This window comes from Leucoraja erinacea, chromosome 13 (assembly GCF_028641065.1).
Source record: "Leucoraja erinacea ecotype New England chromosome 13, Leri_hhj_1, whole genome shotgun sequence".
Lineage (NCBI taxonomy): Eukaryota > Metazoa > Chordata > Chondrichthyes > Rajiformes > Rajidae > Leucoraja > Leucoraja erinaceus.
The window spans coordinates 16,737,309-16,757,894 of record NC_073389.1 but is presented as its reverse complement, the minus strand read 5'-3'; the positions used below and the strand labels follow the sequence as shown (position 1 = coordinate 16,757,894).

At 42.2% G+C, this 20,586-nt stretch overlaps 1 protein-coding gene across 1 annotated transcript in view; it reads left to right on the top strand.

Annotated features, from left to right (window-relative positions):
• The first annotated feature begins 303 nt into the window (after positions 1–303).
• The window catches only part of il1rapl1b (interleukin 1 receptor accessory protein-like 1b), a 1,086,945-nt gene continuing 1,066,662 nt past the window's right edge, over positions 304–20,586 (top strand). Inside the window, exon 1 of the mRNA XM_055644538.1 lies at positions 304–1,250. The gene's annotated coding sequence lies outside the window, so the exon portion shown is untranslated. The remainder of the gene's footprint in view (positions 1,251–20,586) is intronic.

Below are 20,586 nucleotides of genomic sequence, written 5' to 3'. Positions count from 1 at the left end.
GGGTGGCTGGTTTTATTTCGTTGATGATTTCTTCTTGCTGCGCTTCTGAGGCAGAGGTCTGTAAACAGAGCGGATTCCCCCACTGTGTACCTTTTCATCTCCTCAAAAGGCCACTTCATCGAAATTCTGATCGCATTTCCCAACCGTTCACCCTCCCCTATCCCTCCCCTCCCTGGTCTATCAGTGGCCTCTTGGTCCACCCGCAGGCTTCGAAGAAACTTTTCCGAAAGACTTCACGAGGTGACGATCTCGCTCCAGAGAAGGAGATGTGCACAGGGATAGTTATTATTATTTTGAATGTCTTGAATGTAAAAGGGGAGGGAAAGGGAAAAAAAACAGTGAAAGAATGAAGAGTGCATTTATTATGTGATAAGAAGCATCTCCACTCAAGGGTGTGTGAGATGCGCCGGGCGAGTCTTCAGTTTATTGGAGCTGTTCTCAACGTTGCTCGGCGTCATTGGCCTCGGGAATCTCCAATGGGTGGCAGTCAGGACAAATGTGCTCAGCAGCTGCAAGTATTTTGTCATTGACTCGGAGTTCTGCACACAGACCATCTCAAAATGTAGGATTTCTTCATTGTTTTTTCCCCCCTGCACTCTCTTAAATCTCCGGATTGGTGATTTGTCAACGATTGTACGGCTTTTTTTTGGTGGCAGCTTGTTTCTGCTTTTGGGAATTGGGATTGTTGAGCAGCGGTGAGTGAACCGCGGGCTGGAAGACACTGTTGCACCGTGGGATTCTCGGCGCATTCTCGCCGTAGTTTGAGCGGAGAAGACGGAATCTGTTCTTTTTTTTGTTGCTGCTGCTGTTGTTGTTGCAGCGTACATGTGTGTGTACATATTTTATTCACTGGCTTTTTTGAGCTTCTGGGGCGTGCAGCGGTACCGCGGGATGGTCGGAGAGGAGAATGCACCTTCCTTATTGCCGTCGCGACGCCCAGGCGTAGAGCTTGCGGACTTGTCTCTGTAAGTCTCTCGCTGCCTCGCAGTCTGTCTCTTCCCCCCCTTCTCACACTTGGGTCGCGCTCTCTGCGACCGAGCCGGGCACTTCCAGGACAAATAAGCCCGTAGTTTGTCGAGAGGGGAAGGCGAGTGTTTGTGGAAGTAACTGCCTGGTGATGAATGTGGCTCGCTTGTGAAAGGGAGGGCTTCCCGATATTTAAGGAGCGAGGTTGGAGGAGAGACGCTGGAATGATCAGAGGTATCGCTTACTGACATCGGGAGCAGCGCATCATTTCATCAGGCTTTTTGGTAAGACTTCTTCACACCTTTTAATTTACATTCGCTCGAGTCCGTGCATGCACCCGGCGGCCAGTCCTTAGACTACCTGTCTATATAATGCAGTTGTGCCCGACCCGACTCCGTGTTAAGTTACTGCATGCAGCGTTGATGCTGTGTGTGTGTGTGTGTTGGCCGTGTCCAGGGCTTGCCATTTGTTAAGATTGTCGTAAAGTTTGCAGTGAACGGATGAACACTGATATGTGTGTCGGTTTAGTTACCATTAATTTTATGATGTTACGCCATATTTTCAGAAACGTAGCTACTTTGAAGTACAATGCGGATTTTTCGGGGGGGGGGAAATATCACTGAACAACCATGAACCATCCCCTCCTTGACCAGCCATTCGGTTGCATGTCTATATGAATCACACGCTCTATACACAGACTCGTGGTTGCGATTTCTGCTGGGCGATGAGCGCAAATGCCGGGCCAATTATATATTTATATGTGTGTATATATGTAAATAAAACATATGGCCACAGAGTTCTAACATGCGGATCCACAGTACTCAGCAGGTCAATGGATCGATTTAGTTTTTGAAATGTGGGGTTCTTCTTAAAAGGACGGCAGATGCGGAGGCAAAAAGTCTCATTTTATCAAATAAATCAGTGCACCGTTGAAAATAAAATATAAACTTAACGCTTATCTCCAAGGCGTGTGGAAGAAATTACGAGGTAAAGAGATTATGGGGCCAATAAATGGCAGAGCACTTGGCGAATTAATTTTGGCATTGGCTTCCAAACTGCAGTAAGTCTACTGGCAGACGACTTAAAGATGGAGTCCAGACACCGCCATACAATGTAATCATTTTCTAAACTTTCACTTTACTTCGTTACCTGCTTCAAACTTAACCGGATGAGTCACTTTATGCTATTAAATCTCTGGACTGTATTTCCCGAAACAGCAGTGAAGCTTCCCCCTCCCATACGATCAATAGGTTCTCAGCAGCGATTTCCAAAAGATCCTCATCTTTAATGACTTTCGCGCAAATAAAATGAAATTGGGGAAAAAAAAAAGACGCATCTTTGACCGGCAGGAGTTGACAGTCATTTCGTTCTTCGCAGATAATTAAAGCTTTCAATAAGGACCTGCTGGTATGTTAAGAAATTGCCATCAAAATGGCAACAGATATTGAGTCCATCGCAGCTTCGAGCTTTTAATGTGGGCAAAACTTTTCCCACCCGCACGCGAAAAGCGAGCGAGACGCGAGCTGCTGGCACAGTCCGCTTGCAATTGCCCCATTTTTGTTGGCGATCTATTAACAAACTATGCGGCCAGAATGATTTCTCTTCGGCTGCACCGGGAGATCCTTGTTTAGCATCTAGACGTGCCCACTGCTGATTAGCAGCGAACTCTCCAACCAATCTAGCAGCACGAAGCTGCAAAGGCCGCTTCTTATCGCTCGGTTTATTCCAACAATTCATCGCTGGTGATTCCGACCTGCTTCCCTGAGACATCTGGCTCATTGCTCGGCAATCACAGCTCTGGTATTAACATGGTTTAGCTTCGGGGGACGGAAGGGGAGGACGAACGCTAGTCTCGGTTGAAGAAAACTATCATCAAGCAGCGTCTTCTTATTACTGTGTGGTCTGTGGAGGGTGGCTGGGGTGTAATCGGGTTGAGGAAGATTGAGGGAATGCAGAATGTTATTTCTATGCCCTCTCTCCCTTCCCTGAGCAATCACCCTTCCCCAATCGGGGCGGTTTATATTTTCCAATCTGTAAACGCGCTGTTTTCTCGTGGACCGACAAGGCTGGGGATTGGAAGTCCAGTGAACTTTTATCTTTCATTCATTTTACTGGAAACTGGTCCCAATAACTTGAAGCCTGCGTTTTCCGTGCGCTGTGTCCGACCGGGAATGCTGCGGTGAAGCGGCCTGGGTCCGCTGCTCGCTCCCTGGTTATGATGAGAGCTGATCTCAATAACAGCAGTTCAGTTCATAGCCCCCCCCCCCCCCCCCCCCCCCCCCCCCCTCCTCACCGCTTCACGCTTTCTCTTTCGGATGTATTCGCCGGGGAAAGGGGAGCTCCTTCACTCTTCGAGTTTGTAATACGATTCGCTATGCACCTTGTGCGGATGGGCAGCGTATAGCCAGCGATTTTTTTTTTGCATTCTCAAAGAATTGGGTTTTTGTTTGACGTTATTGCAAGGCAAATAGGGGGCGCTCCGATTCTGTAAAGACGCTGAGTTGGAAAACGTTCGCCGGAATGCGGCTCAGACCCTGTGCTCTTTCGCCCGACCTGCACTACTAACAAATGTCCCATTGTTCGACTTCCGCCAGCGCAGCAAGGATTGTAACAAATACACACCAGGTCCGCCAGCATCTGTGGAGGGAGATGTACTCTCAGCTCAGCAACCTTAGCCCTGTTGCTCTCTCTCTTGGGTTTTAATTTCAGATTCTATGCAACCGCAGTATTGTGGAGACACTAGAGACTGTAGATGTTGGAGTTTGGAGCAAAACGTACAGTGATGAAGAAGGGTCTCGACCCGAAACGTCTCCTATTCCTTCGCTCCATAGAAGCTGCCTCACCCGCCGAGTTTCTCCAGCATTTATGTCTGCCTATGATTTTTCCAGCATCTGCAGTTCTTTCTTAAACAGAGTGAATGGAGGAACTCAGCGGGTCAAAGGCAGCATCTATGGGGGGGAATGATCATAGTGTTGTTTTGGGTCGGCATCCTTCTGCAGTCTATCCATTCCCTCCACAGATGCAGCCTGACCCGCTGCATCCCTCCTGCAATTCCTGCAGTATTGTGCTGTTTTCAAAGGCATTGTTTGGAGGCTTTTAGATTCCATTCTAGGTTCCATTCGGATACATTCTGGAAATTCAGCCATGATGAAATGCAGCCTCTTTTGACCTTAAAATTTTTAGGTCGAAATATGGTGGTGGTTCAGAAATGCTCTTATTTCGTTGAATTGATTGAAAGATACAGCACAGAAGGCAAGCCTTCTGGCCCAACGATTCTGCGCCATTGGTCATTCGATCATATTATTTCTAAGTTGTCCCACTTTTGAATCCACTCCCTGCACACTACACTAGGGGTAACTTTTCCAGAGGTCAATTAACCTACAAGCCCACCCATCTTTGGGATGTGAGAGGAAGCAGGAACACCTGGAGAAAACAAATGCGGTCACAGGGAGAGCATGCAAACTCCACAAGGTCAGCGCCAGAGACCCAGGTTAGATCCTGACTATGGGTACTGTCTGTATGGAGTTTGCACATTTTCCTTGTGACCTCATGGTTTTCTCTGGGTGTTCCAGTTTCTTCACACATCCCAAAAATGTATGGTTTGTAGGTTAATTGGCTTCTGTAAATTGTAAGTTGTCCATATTGTGTAGGATAGTGCTAGTGCACAAGGTGATTGTTGGTTGGCGTGGATTCGGTGGGCCGAAGGGCCTGTTTCCATGCTGTAGGTCTGAAGTCAGGATTGAACCCAGGTCTCTGGCACTGAGGCAACAGCTCTATCAGCTGTGCTACTGTGCCTTGTAGTTGCATTTGGAAGCAAAGGCCTGACTTTTACAAGCTGGTGACCTCTAAGCAGGTTGTTCACATGGATCCAGTGATCTCCTGTTTGTGGATTTTTGCCTTAATTTGACGTTGTCTAGTATTTTATTGGGAAACCAATGAGCAATGGTTAGGCCAACAAAAGATAATCTGTTCTAGTATTAAACAGGATAGGCAGCAATCAGTTGCCATTACATTTTGCATATATTTCTTTGTGACATCGGAGTATGTTTTGCCCTAAGGGTCTGTGCCATCCCACAACAATCTCATTCCGAAGGTAATTTTAAATTCCAGCTACATCTCCATCAACCACACTCCCCCTACTCAATTTGGGGCAAGCTAAAGTCGTCAATTAACTGAACAACATAGTGTGGAAGGAAACTGTAGCACTCTGGGTAATGCATTTGTTAACACAGAGAACATGCAAACTCCACAAGGAGCACCAGAGGGGGCAGCACAGTGATACAGCAGTAGATTTGCTGCTTTACTAAGCCAGAGGCCCGGGTTCGATCCCGATCACAGGAACAAGCCCTTAGGTGCTGATCAGAATGGAGATTGTACGTTCTCTCTGTGATCGCATGGGTTTTCTCCAGGTACTCCGGTTTCCTGTTGCACTCCAAAGGCATGCAGGTTTGTAGGTTAATTGGCTTTGGTAAAATTGTAAATTGTCCCTAGTGTGTAGGATAGTGCTAACATATGGATGATCGCTGATCAGCACCTAAGGGCTTGTTCCTGTGCTGTGTTTCTAAAGTCTAAAGGATTCTTAAGGGGTTGGACAGGCTAGATGCAGGAAGATTGTTCCTGATGTTGGGGAAGTCCAGGACAAGGGGTCACAGCTTAATGATAAAGGGGAAATCCTTTATAACCGAGATGAGAAAAAAAATGTTCACACAGAGAGTGGTTAATCTCTGGAACTCTCTGCCACAGAGGGTAGTTGAGGCCAGTTCATTGGCTATATTTAAGAGGGAGTTGGATGTGGCCCTTGTGGCTAAGGGGATCAGGGGGTATAGAGAGAAGGCAGGTACGGGATACTGAGTTGGATGATCAGCCATGATCATATTGAATGGCAGTGCAGGCTCGAAGGGCTGAATGGCCTACTCCTGCACCTAATTTCTATGTTTCTATGAACTGGAGTTGTGATACAGCAGCTCCAGCTGCTAAAGAAGTGTAATGAACCTGCAATGTTAACTGTCTCATCACAGGCTTCCCATGCTGAGTATTTCCAGTATTTTTTGTTCTTTATGCTAGATGATAATTATGGCTCAAAGCACCATTAAAAGCTCCCCCACACAACACAGAACAAAACATGACATTTAGAGCATTTTGCAGATAGAATACCCTGCTGACACCTGAAATGTTTGTCATTTTGCAGTTTCTTTAAGATTTTTCTGGGGAAAGTTGTGAAAAGGCTTAACCACATAGGAGCATGGATTTACTGCCAACACATAATCATACAGCATGGAAATGGGGCCTTTGGCCCAACTTGCCCACACCAACCAACATGGCCCATCTACACTCGTCCCACCAGCTACATTTTGCCCAAATCCCCCTAAATCCATGTACCTGTCTAAATGTATCTTAAACATTGCAATAATACCTGCTGCAACTACCTCCTCCAGCAGCTCGTTCCATGCACCCACCACCCTTTGTGTAAAGATAAAGTTGCCCATCGGGTGCCTATTAAATCTTTCCCCTGCACCATGAACCTATATCCTCTGGTTCTCCATTCCACAACTCTATGCCAGAGATTCTGTGCATCTACCCAATCTACTCCTCTCATGAATTTGTACACCTCTACAAGATCATCCTCCTGTGCTCCAATGAATGGAATCCTTGCCTGCAAGGTGATTGTCTTGACTTCAATAGGCATGCCGTTTGTTGCTGCACAATGGTGTATAATCTAAACTTACAACTATGAAACATAAATCATAAAATATTATGGCAACCACCTGAGGGCATCAGTCAATGTTAAGCAATGATATTAATGTCTATTTTTAATGTGGCATTATTGCCAATGTAAAATGTTTATCAAGAACAAATTGCTCCCATACAAGTCTTACTATAAATCACCTATTACCTGCAACTGGACCCAATCAGACTGTGTAGTGACCGGAAATGAATAACGCATTGGTCTGCAGCATCTGTGGACTGACAAAGTGCTGATTTATGTTTTTGGTGGCAGATATATTTCAAGTTTCTGTTTTTCTATATTTTAAAGCCTTATCATCACTGCTATCATATAGATTTTTGCAACGGGTTTGTCTCATGTGATCTTTAACTTTAAAATATAAAATATGCTTTCCCTGACAATTATCATCTTGTCCTTTTGATTTCAAATGTGATCAAGCTCTTCTCTCCCGATTACATTTACGGTGGCACAGTTTTGATTGTGTGAACAAGGAAGACAGGAGCAATTTTGAAATAGATGATCTTAGTTATGCACAATCTAGTAATACAATATCACAAATGATAAGTCATATCCTGACTACATGAATCATTTATCAGAACTTGTAATTAAGCTTTCCCTTTTTCATCCACTATTTATCCAACTGCATTCAAGATTATTGAGGTTTCTTTGCACTTGAGGAAATTGTAAACTAAATTGGAATATAAGACTGTAATTTTTTTTGGTTACATTTTGAGACGTCTAACTTTTATTAATCCCAACATAATTGATAATTTTCAAATATTCTTTGTAAAGAGGCAGAAGTTGTATTAAAAACAAAATGAAATTAATGAATTTTCAAGCACGGTTTTCAAAAAAGCCATTTATCTAATTTACGTTGACACTTCATCAATAATATTTCATTTGGGAATAAACTGAAATAGTGGCTGGGTTCTATGCCTTAAAATGCCGTCATTTACTAATGAATAAAAATGATAATGGAGGAGGCTGCCAAAGAAATTAATTATAATGGGATTTTTCCATGTGAAGGAACATAGATCGTAAGCAAAAAATAAGTTGCAATTAGATGTATGGTATTTAATTATTTGGGCAGATTTTTGATGTATGGTTTTATGAGGCAGCGTTTTGGACACTTAAGGGAATCGGATTATATAGGGAAAAGCTAAACAGTGTTGTAAAATGTCATTTTATTGAATAGTGGAACGGGCTGAAGGAACTGATTATTGCTATCTACCTCTTTAGTGACCCTCGAATTATTCTTGATTGGACTTTGCTGGCTTTATCTTGCACTAAACTTTATTCCCTTATCGTGTATCTATACACTGTAAATGGGCTCGATTGTAATCATGTATTGTCTTTCTGCTGACTGCATTGCACGTAATGAAAGCTTTTCCCTGTACCTCGGTGCACGTGACAATAAGCTAAACAAACAATTTGGTGTTATGTTACAGCATGGAAACGGTCCCTTTGGCCCACCGATTTCCACATTGGCCATCAATCACCCGTTCACACTCTTTCTATGTTATTCCACCTTTTGCATTCACACCCAACACTTTAGGGACATTTTAGAGGCTCATTAACCTGCAAACCCATACATCTTTGGGATGTGGAAGGAAACCGTGGCACTTGGAGGAGGAGTGACCTTTGTGGTCACAGGGAGAACATGCAAACTTCACACAGACAGCACTTGACATCAGGATCAAATCTGGGTCTCTGCTTCATTGAAACAGCAGCTTTACCAGCTATGCCAGTGTGCCGCGTTGGTTGTTTGGTATCATCCCATTACATTTTAGGTGATCTAACTTTGATCCCAGAAGAAGCAACAACAAAGACTTTGAATCTGGTTTTCTCTTTTTTTAGCCATACTCAACAACAAGTGATTTAATTTGCCACAAATAAACGTTATCCTTAAGTTCAGACATTTATTTAATTACCCTAATTATCCATCATATTTTTATACAGTGTTTCTGCACTACTTCTAACTGAATTGCACTTTTGGAAATGTGAAACGTGATTATTTTTTTAAACATTTTCATATTCTCTACATAGAATTTTAACTGTCAAAACAAATTTGGCTTTAACGTAACTATTACCACTAAGTTTATTTAACCGAGGAGGAACTGTTGGATCAGATCTTGAGATTTAATTTTGGATATAATAAAGATCGGCTGGGAACAATGTATAAGATACCCTGTATTCACTATAAGCAAAACGATGCTTAAAAAAGAAACTAAAAAGTATTTTGTACGTTTTTAACACTTAAGTGATTTTTTTTTTCATGCAAAAGTGTGAACTAGCAAAATGTGTTGATATTGGCTTGTATGTTCAGTTTGGGCTCTCTTTGCATAGATACAACAATGGGCTATTAGTTGCTTTGTTTTTAAGAGTCCAGTATTAGTTTATTTTTAAAGCTTTATTTACTGTCTAACTCTGAAAACTGAGGCAAAGGTCTATTTAAAAAATCGATTTCTTGCATGTAATAGAAACTGAATGCATTGGAAGTATTCAGTGGTTCAATTCCTGTCTCTGGTTTCCACATCAGATAGCATAGCAGCTGCCTCACGGTGCCAGAGATCCAGGTTCAATACTGACCTCCGAGTGCAATTTGTGTGAGGTTTGCATGTTCTCCCTGTAACCAGCATGCATTTTCTCTGGGTTCTCTTTCCTCCCACATTCCAAGGACGTATGGGTTTGGAGGTTTCTGCTAATTACCCCTTGTGTGTGGGTAGGTTGAGAATGTGGGGCAGGAGAGGTTCCTGATGACCATGGGTAACCCTGCCAGGAGCATAGCTTCAGATGCTTTATCCCTCAGGATCTTCAACACGTACAAGTCACTCCACCGTGACAAAGTGGTGATCCCTGGAGAAGAACAACATATGCAGATGCATGCATCAGGGATATTCTGGTGTGTATTTTGCTGTTCCTTGCTTATCTCTGTAGATGCTGAATTAATCTAATATTTCAATTCAATGACCTTTCAGATTCAGATTCAATTTTAATTGTCATTGTCAGTGTACAGTACAGAGACAACGAAATGCATTTAGCAATATGTGCAATGTCCGCATTTCTTCCAATAACTTAAAGCATTACCTCTTTCCCTTGCGCCTCACCAGGACTTGTACCTATTTCTCCCACCCACATTCCTTCCTCTAGCTTCACAATTTGCAACTCTTTTGTCCTTTTGTCTCACGCCTTTTTTTTTTTCCATCTCTGGCCTTCGTCCACCATCTGCCTAGTGAGAACTCCCATAACCAGTATCAACTTATTTTCCAACCAGGCTTTGTCCTTCCCCACCGAGCTTTCGGCTCCCGTACAATCAGTGTGAAGAAAGGTTCTGACTTGAAACGTCATATTCCATATTCCCCAGAGATATTACCTGATTCGATGAGTTACTCCAGCACATTATTTTCTTTAAAATTTTAAACATTCATTTGGTTTTTCTCTCAAAATTTGCTGATGGGCCTGCAAACCATTTCTAGCTTTCTACCTTGTATTATTTAGGATTTCCAACTCTGACATTACTTTGCTGTTGCACTATTTGCATTGGTGTCTTCATTCCAAGTGTCTGTGTGACATTTTCTGCCTAGATGCTCAACAGACTGAATTGCTTGACCTTTAAAGAGGAGGCAATAACAAAAAAAAGTACAGGAAGAACTCGAGGCTCAGGCAGCATCTGTGGAGGGAAAAGACAGGCAATATTTTGGGTTGGGACCCATCTCCAGACTTCGGTCTTCAGGAGGAAACAATAATCTGACAAGGGGACAACTGGAAAACCGTGTCAATGGTGTTTGAGTGTATATGGTTATTTAGTTGTGACTTGTATTTAAAACCATCCATGCTTCATGACTAAACATTTAAGATGCAGGAAGCACACTGCACTAGATCCTTGCTTAACACGCAAAATGTGTTTGTCGGAATGACTAACGTCTACACATGCATCCTGTCAGGATCCATCGCAGCTTGGTTTGGCAACAGCTCTGCCCAAGACCAAAAGAAATTGCAGAGATTTGTTGAGGTAGTCCGGTTGATCACGCAGACCAACCTCCCCACGGTTGCCTATCTTTACTTCACACCTCCTCTGGGTAGCAGCCGAAGTAGTCAAATACCTGATTCACTGCAGACATATCCTCATCTCCACTCTTTCATCAACCCCAATATTCAAAGCTTGGAAACCTGTACCACCAGATTCAGGAATAACTTCTGTTATTAGATTGCTGAATAGTTCTCCCGTAAGCTAGGGTTAAGTCCTGAGGTTCTAACCTAAGCATTGTGAACCTTGCACTTTTTCTTTTTAACTGTAATGCTTTAACACTATATTTTGCACTCTGGTAATTTTGTGTGTGTGTGTGCGCTAGATAACCTGTAAGTAAAACTTTTTCAGTGTACCTTAGTACACGACTATAATAAACTAATAACAATGAAATCAATGCAAAAAGATACCTAGATGGTGATTTCAGTTTTGCTTTATTATAGTCACTTAATCTGAGGCAGAGTAAAAAGCTTTTGTGTGCTATCCAATTAAATCAAATAACAGTGTACATGGATGCAACAAGGCAAACATATGTACAAAAGGTAGAACAAAGAGAAAGCTACCAGAGTGCAAAATCTCAGCTTTGTAGCGTAATGGTTCCAAAGAAAATGTGCAATGTCCGCATTGAAGTAGGTTGGAAAATTGGACTGTACCCTCGCTTCTGGAAGGACTGTTCTGAAGTATAGTTCTGTGATTTAGAAGTACAGTATGGAAAAAGGACCTTCACCCCACCAGTTTGTGCTGAAAAGCGATCCCCACACACTATTCCATATATTAGGGACAATTAACAATTTTTTTCAGAGCTAATTACCCTACGAACATCTACATCTTTGCAGTGTGGGAAGAAATTGAAGCACCTGGGAGAAACCCACACGATCACAGGGAGAACGCACAAACTCCGTACAGACAGCACTCGTAGTCAGAATTGAACCTGGGTCTCTCGTTGTAAGGCAGAAATTTTACTGCTGCATCCATAAGTCTGATCACACCGGGGGGGGGGGGGGGGGGGGGGGGGAAGCTATTCCTGAGATGAGTGTTGGGTGCTTTCAAGCTTCTCCATCTTCCACCTGACGGGAGCAAGGAGACGTAGGAATGACGGGGGTGGGAAAGATCCTTGATTATGTTGGCTGCTTTCCCGAGACAGCGTGAAGTATAGATGGAGTTAATGGTTGGGTGTTGCAATGCCAGGGATCTGGTGCAAAACCTGCCCTCCCTGCTCTGGGAACCCAGTGCAAATCCAGCAATGGCTCACCCATGCATCTGTGAGGAGAGGCTGATGGGGAGGCAAGGCATTGGATAGGCTTGGGTTAGATGAGGCCCAGGGCAGGTTATGGTTGCTCTTTCATCTGGTTGTCTGAAATTGCTCAGTGGCTAATGGTGGAGGCAAGGATGTAAAAAAGGCAAATCATCAATAAACTATGATATGGTGCATATCAAATAATTCTTTCACCAATATAACATGAATGATACATTTAATGATAGACAAAAAGCTGGAGTAACTCAGCGGGACATGCGGCATCTCGGGAGAGAAGGAATGCATGACATTTTGGGTTGAGACACTTCTTCAGACTGGTTAAGGATAAGGGAAACGAGAGATATAGATGAAGAGAGATAAAGATCAATGAATAAAAGAAATGTAAAAAAGTAACTATGATAAAGGAACCAGGCCAGTGTAAACTGTTTGCGGGATGAAAATGAGAAGCTAGTGCGACTTGGGTGGGGAGGGATTGAGAGAGTGAATGCCGGGGCTACTGAAGTGAAAGCAATCCATATTCGTACCACTGGGCTGCAAGCTGCCCAAGCGAATGAGATGCTGATCCTCCAATTTGTGTTTAGCCTCACTCAGACCTTTCTGTCCTACCGAGGACATTGTCACTGTCAGAATGGGAAGGAGAATTAAAGTGTTTTGCTACCAGGAGATCAGGTAGGGTCAGGCGGACTGAGCAAAGGTGTTCAGTGAAACGACCGCCCAGTTTGGTCTCGCCGATGTATAAGAGTCGACATCTTGAACAGTAGATGAGGAGGTGCAAGTAGGTTGGAGAAGGTGCAAGTGAATCTCTGCCTAACCTGAAAGGACTGTCGGGGTCCCTGGACAGACTGTTGAGGAAGTATAGGGACGGGTGTTGCATCGTCTGCGGTTACATTCAATAATCTGTTCGTTCTCCTCTTTGGCTGATAATCTATGCACCATGATGCAATGTGCCCAAAAGTTGGCATTTGAAACACTTCAAATCACTTCAATTGGCAATTGAACCTTGTCAAAATCTTCCTTACAGTATATTTGTTTGATGAAATAACACTAGTGTAATTTGATTTCATGCGGTCTACTATTTGACCAGCCTTACTTCAGTGTTACTCGAATGTTTTGTGACTGGTTGACGTATATAACTGCTTGCTTTGTTAACTGTCCTTGTGATTTTGTCATCCATCTGTGTGCATTGAACTAATTACAAATATTATACAACGTTCATTATAGTGAAGTTGCAGTGAATTGTTCCTCACGAAGAAATTCATCATTGGAAGCAAAGCTACCTGCAATAGATTGCGGCGATCAGATAATTGATTGGAATAATTGACCGTAATTGAGATGAAAGTGATTAATTGGACAAGAGACTTTGTTATTAAAAGCAGTGATCTGAATTTTAAGGCCTTTGCTTTAGTCCATATTGTTGAATTTTCAATTTTTAAACTAGTTCCTGTGTTTTTTTTTTGTTTTTTTTTCTTTGCTAGAAATATCAATGATTTTCAGATGTTGTGCCATTGGTAACAACAGCTATTGACTGTTTTACCTAAAAAAAATAGAGTACTCTTGAAGTGCAAACCTTGTAAGCGCAATTGTTCAATATTTTGCACGATAAGTTGAATTGAGTTTAGTTTAGTTTCATGTGTACCAAGGGACAGTGAAAAGCTTTTATGTGCTAACCAGTCAGCAGAAGGACAATACATGATTATAATTGTGCCATCCACAGTGTACAGATACATGATAAAGGGAATAATGTGAATACAATTTTGTGCAAGGTAAAGTCTGATCAAACAAGGTCTCCAGATGGGTCTCGACCCGAAATGTCACCCATTCCTTCTCTCCAGAGATGCTGCCTGTCCTGAGTTACTCCAGCTATTTTTGTCTATCTCCAATGAGGTAGATAGTAGCTCAGGATTGCATGTGTAGGAAAGAACTGCAGATGCTAGTTTAAATCAAAGGTAGGCACAAAATGCTGGAGTAACTCAGTGGGACAGGCAGCATCTCTGGAGAGAAATACACCAAATGCTAGACTAACTCAGAAGGACAGGCAGCATCTTTGGAGAGAAGGGTCCAATCTGAAGAAGGGTCTTGAACCGAAACGCATCCATTCCTTCTCTCCAGAGAAGCTGCCTGTCCAGCATTTTGTGTCTAGCTCAGGACTGTTCTTTAGTTGTTGGTAGGATGGTTCAGTTCCTGATTGAATGGCACCAGAAGAACAACCTTGCATCAAGAACAACATCATCAAGACCATAGACGATCATTCATTTTTGAAGAGGAAGACTGAGGATCCATGAATATGTCTTCATCGACAAGTTGCTGGTGGAGAGTCAACAACTTCCTGAGTGTGCATATCTGACCTGGACCTTGCACGTTGATGCATTCGTAAAGAAAGCCCAACGATGCCTCTACCAAACATGGTCCACATAGTTGGTTGAATTTTCAAAATGTAAACTAGTTCCTTCAATGTTTGTGACTTTGCTTGAAATATCAGTGATTATTACATGTTGTGTCATTGGTAACAACAGGTCTTGACTGTGTTACCTTAAAAAAAAAAAAGTACTTTTGAATTACTTTTGAACTATTGTGTTCTTTATGTGTCTGTGTATATGTACATGCGTATATACATATGCATGCATATATGTGTACAAGGGAACTGCAGATGCTGGTTTAAACAGAAGGTAGACTCAGCAGGACAGGCAGAATCTCTGGAGAGAAGGAATGGGTGAGGTTTTGGGTCAGGATCCTTCTTCAGACTGCACTAGATCTCGACTCTGTTGCCTCAAGTGCTGCTGCAAGTAGGAATTTTTTTGTTCTATCTGGGGCATATGACAATGAAGCACTCTTGACTGTTGACTCTTGAAACTTTGTAAGCATGATTGTTTCATATTTGGTTGGAATGAGGTAGCAAAAAGCAAGTGGTGAACTCAACATTTCACCGGAACAGCCGGTGAAAACCCACGCAGTCACGGGAGGAATGTCCAAACTCTGTATTTCTTGTGTACCAGGACAGGATCATTAATGTCATTGTCAGATGACAGTCTGCATAAGTATTTATCCCTAACATAACACATCGTTCCAAGTGGTTAGAAAAGATGAGTGACTTTTTAGGAAAGAACTGAAGCCATATCATTCAATTATATCGGTGAGTTATTAAGTTATTTAAATATCTACGTTCAATGGGACCTGCATCAATTTATATATTTAATATAATATATATATTCTTGGTGGTTTTAAATTGAATTTTGATTACCATATCTGCATTCTAATTCCAATATAAAAGATGATGGATCATAGCCCATCTCTCCTAAGTTTTAACTGTTTACTGATTTTGTGTCATAGTCGTACAGTGCGAAAACAGGACATTTGGCCCAACTTGCCCACACTGACCAACATGCCCCTTCCCCTGACTATTCTGAAGAAGGATCTCGACCCGAAACGTCACCCATTCCTTATGACCAATGTGTCCCATCTACACTAGTCACACTTGCCTGCATTTGGTCTATATCCCTCTAAACATATCCTATCCTCATACTTGTCTAATTGCTGCTTAAACATTGCATTTATACAGAATGTAACAATATGATTGTGCAATGACAATATTTATCAAGAGGTCGACTATTTAAGAAAAAAAAAAAAAAAAAATTGATCCAAAGGGATAAATTCCTGATTAAATGATGCCAGAACAACAACCTTGCTCTGAATATCATCAAGACCATGCAGGTGATTGTGTAGGAAGGAACTACAGATGCTGGTTCACAAAATATGGACACAAAATGCTGGAGTAACTCAGTAGGTCAGCAGCATCTCTGGAGAAAAGGAATAGGTGGCAATTTGGGCCAATCATTCTTCAGACTGAAAAGGGTTTTGTCCCGAAAAGTTACCTATTTTGTCTAGTAATGCTGCCTAACCTGTCGAGTTACTCCAGCATTTTGTGTTTATCCTTGGAGGTGATTGTTTGCTTTAGAAGAGGAAAGTTGAGGATCCACAAACCTGAACTCTTTGATGGGTTGGTGGTGAAGAGATTCAACTACTTCCTGGGCATGCATATCACTGAAGATTTGATGGACCCTGCAAATTGCATTTGTAAAAAAAGTCCGTCAATGCCTTTACTTCCTTAGAGGATTGAGGACATTTGGCATGTTGAGGAAAGGAAAACTTCCACTGGTGTATGGTAGAAAGCATATTGACAGTTGCATCACAGTCTCGTTCAGCAACTCAAATGCCCAGAAACAAAGGGAATTATGAAAAATGGTGGATACCATCTAATCCATAATGACTATTGGCCTCTCCAGATTAGATAGGATCTATTGGAGGGGCTGATTGAAGGCCATCAGAAAAAAGGTACAGGTTTCTGAAAACCATGAACACAAGGTTCAAGAATGGCTTCTCCTAACAACTATCAGGCTCTTGAAGGCTAACCTAACCTCTGGACTGGGTGTTTTTTGGTTATCTTTTGGCCATTTTTGCACTGGCACTGAAGATATTACTTTTCTGAATTGTGTTTATTATATATTGTGTGTATTACATTTACAGATCCACAACCTGTTGCAAGTACGAATTACAATGTTCTATTGTCAGTCCACATGACAATCATACACTCATGACTTTTGACAAATTCTATTGTCCAGCCTCTGCTTTTTAACATAAGCAGTGTGTATTAAATGTTGTTATTTTAATTCATTTGTTGCTATCCATACTGTAGTCTCTATCCCCTGCTTATGCGGTTTGAATGTTCATCATTCCCTCAATTGCAACACCTATGGGCTGCCAGAACTGGGCAAGGGAAATATTTCTAGTGCCGTTACCTTGAAATGTTGACAGAATTATTGCGCTAGTTACTGACTTTCAAATGGAAACAATATTTTCACTGGAAACTATTTCCCTGGGAATGACTGCTGAAAGAATTGCCATTTATTCCATTCCAAAAGCAATCTTGAAATTTGTGATATTGGCTTTTTTCCATTTTATGATATTTTCCTATATTTGTCATTGGCATTGATAGGGTAGACAGTCAGAACATATTTCCCAGGCTAGAAATATTACATACTAGAGGGCTTGGCTTTAAGGTGAAGAGGGGCAAAGTTTAAAGGAGATGAGCGGGGCAAGTCTTTTTTTTTTTTTTTACACAGAGGGTAGTGAGTGCCTTGAACATGCTGCAGGAGGTGGTGTTTGAGGCAGATACAATAGTGGCTTTTAAGAGACTTGGTTAGACACTTGGATATGCATGGAATGGAGGGATCTGGGCTATGGGCAGGCAGATAAGAGTTTGTCTTCGCATCATGTTGGGCAGAGACATTTTGATCAAAGGTAGACACAAAATGCTGGAGTAACTCAGCAGGCAGCACCTCTGGAGAGCTGTCTGTCCTGCAGAGTTACTCTAACATTTTGTGTCTATCATGGGTGTAAAGCAGCATCTGCAGTTCCTTCGTACACATTTTGACTAAAGGGCTTGTTCCTGTGTTGTCCTGTTCTTTGTTTCAATTGAGAAGTAGAATTGTCCCTATCATACTTGCATTTATGAGATGTTTTACCAATACTCTTCCTATTGTGCAACCAGAGAAATGCCTGTAATAGCTTCCCATCATTATTTTTACCTGAGTGGGGTCTCTAGACTAATTTTTTTTTGCTGCTTTTTTTTTGCATGTCAGCAGCCTTTGAAGTCGCTTCTCCTTTTAAGTGCTTTTAAGTTGCCTTTAAGTACAGCTCTCAGCAGGTTGCAGCCTGAAGGAGGGAAGTCGTTGAGCCGGCCCCTGTCATTCCCCGAAGACTGGGGAGGATGGAGTCGGTGATGATGGATATGAGGAACAAGGCTGGTAGGAGAGGGAACTAGGATTGGGCCTACTGCACCATCAAGGTTGGCTGCGTGAGGTGTTCCCAGGGCTCAAACATGCATGGGAAAGGAGAGGGGCAATGGTACACTGGTCGATTCAGATGTCCAATGAAGGCGATAGCTGGAAGCCCTGCAGCAGCCTGGGGCTTATCTGGATTAGGAACTTTTCATAAAATTTAGAGCACGGACTGGACTTTGAAAATGGTGCCAAAACCTGGCGCCTCTTGCATGTGGGCTCAATGGATTGTTTGTTTATACTTTGCTAATCGGGGATTGTGCTTGGGTATGACAATACTCCACTGGACTGCATGTAAGAGTGGTGAATCTCTGGAACTCTCTGCCACAGAGGGTAGTTGAGGCCAGTTCATTGGCTATATTTAAGAGGGAGTTAGATGTGGCCCTTTTGGCCAAGGGGATCAGAGGGTATGGAGAGAAGGCAGGTACGGGATACTGAGTTGGATGATCAGCCATGATCATATTAAATGGCAGTGCAGGCTCGAAGGGCCGAATGGCCTACACATGCACCTAATTTCTATGTTTCTATGTAAAAAACAATTTTACTCTGCATTTGCACGTGACGATGACGCATCACTGAAAGTGAGTTTATCATGTGTATGGTGAGGTTTAGATACACTGAAAATCTTGCTTGTAGCCGTATCACATGACACACAAATTCAGACAGCGCAAAAACGTAAATAATACATAAATTGAACCTTCCACAAGGCGGTGAACACAGAGAGACGGCACAGGAAAAAATACAATACAAGCTAGTCCATTGTGTTCAGTTACTGAGGTAAGATTAGGGTTGTATAGATCAGTTCAGAAACATGACTGATGTAGGAAAGTAGCTGGACCTGAACGAGATTCTCTGTTGCAGCAACATCTGAAAATATCTGGTTCTACATGAGTTGTAAGGACCTGCCATTCTACTACAATATCCTCCTTGACCCTCCCTCTGTTTAAATTGCCAGGCTGTTTCTGACAGTTAGTAAATGAGCAAAGGTTTCCCTTGACTGAATATTGCAATGACTGTTCCATCTCTATGATGAACTCCACTCTGTTCCAAACAAACCGGCACGTCACTCTTGCCATGAACTCTTTTTTTTAAGTTTGAACTGAACAGTGTGTCGTTTGTTCATATAACTTGCTAGTCGGATAACCTCAGCATTATCAAGAATGATTATTTCCACCTCTGTAATATTGCTGACCTCTGCTCCAGGTCAAGACCCAAGAGCCGTTTTGTTGTCACATTCTCATACTGAACAATGAGATTCTTACTTGCAGCAGAACAACAGTAAATATAAACATAGTACTCTGTAAACATAGGAAATGGGTGCAGGAGTAGGGCATTTGGCCCTTTGAGCCAGCACAGCCATTCACTATAGACATGGCTGATCATCCAAAATCAGTACCCCGTTCCTGCTTTATCCCCATATCCCTTGATTCTGTTTGCCCTAAAAGCTAAATCTAACTCTTATAAACAATTCAGTGTGTATCTGTGTTTGCGCGCGCGCACACACACCCGCACACGCACACACACACACTTGCTTATTTTTGTTGTTATTATATTGTTATTAATATACATGTGTGTGTATATACACAATTCCTCACCACATTTTCTAGTTTTGGCCCTCTATAAACCCGAGCCCAAATTAAATTTTGTTGCTGAATCCTAAATTGTACAGAATACAGTTCACTCTGAACAGAGGCTGCATATCCAGTCTGGCCTTGATTTTAATTTTGTTTTCCTATTTTCCCTCCTCTCCCTTTCTTTCTCTATAACCTTCAGTCCAGTGACCCTCATCCATTTCTCCCCCCCCCCAGTGTATCCCTCTGTTTCAATCATTCCACGATTGATGATCGCATTTTCAGGTGGATGGACCCCGAATCTTGTTTCCTCCCTGAGCTATTGGTCCCTTCACTGTACCTCAGAGATACCTATTAATACCTATCCCTGTGTGCAACCATTTTTCATCTGCCCTAATATTCCCCCCCCCCCCCCCCCCCCCCCCCTATGTAGATCAGTCGTATTTTGCTTCTAATGTCTAATTTGCTTCTAAAGTCTCTACTATTTATTTCATTCCCCTTACATGTTTTTGCTCTACCTGCTAATTTTTTGTAAGGTGTCCTTGAGACTCTTGAAAGGCGCCCATAAATAAAATTTATTATTATTAATTATTATTATTATTATTAATGCTCCTGTGTAGAACTTTCCTAATGCAGCTATGTATTGGACATTTGCACATCAACTGTCTTAACCACATTTGTAAATTCCCTGCCTATTTCACTAATTCCAATTGGACTGGTGTTTTCCAGAATGACAATGTGTCCATCCTAAAGAGCAGATAACTTGTATTTGTGCAAACTCAATCGGGTAGAAATGCAGAGGCAACATTTTGGGTAGATTGGTTTCGCTTTTTAATTTGCGCTCTCCAAACACTTTGGCAATATAATTGCTCCTGAACCAGAACGAACGTTTGAATGGGTGTAGCATATTAAATTTACTGCCATGCTCATCTAATAAATAAATTGTGGATGTCAATTGGATACGTAATTGGTTTGATGGCAAGGAGCAGAGCGTGATAGTGATAGATGGTTGAAGCAGAGCCTGGACTGCAGTCCTGTGACTCGTGGTATGCCTTGGGTGTCAATGCTGGGCCCGTTGCTTATTTGGATGCATATGTATAATACATGGTTAGTAAGTTAGAACCATAGAAAATAGGTACAGGAGTAGGCCATTAGGCCCCTCGAGCCAGCACTGCCATTCAATATGATCTTGGTTGATCATCCAAAAT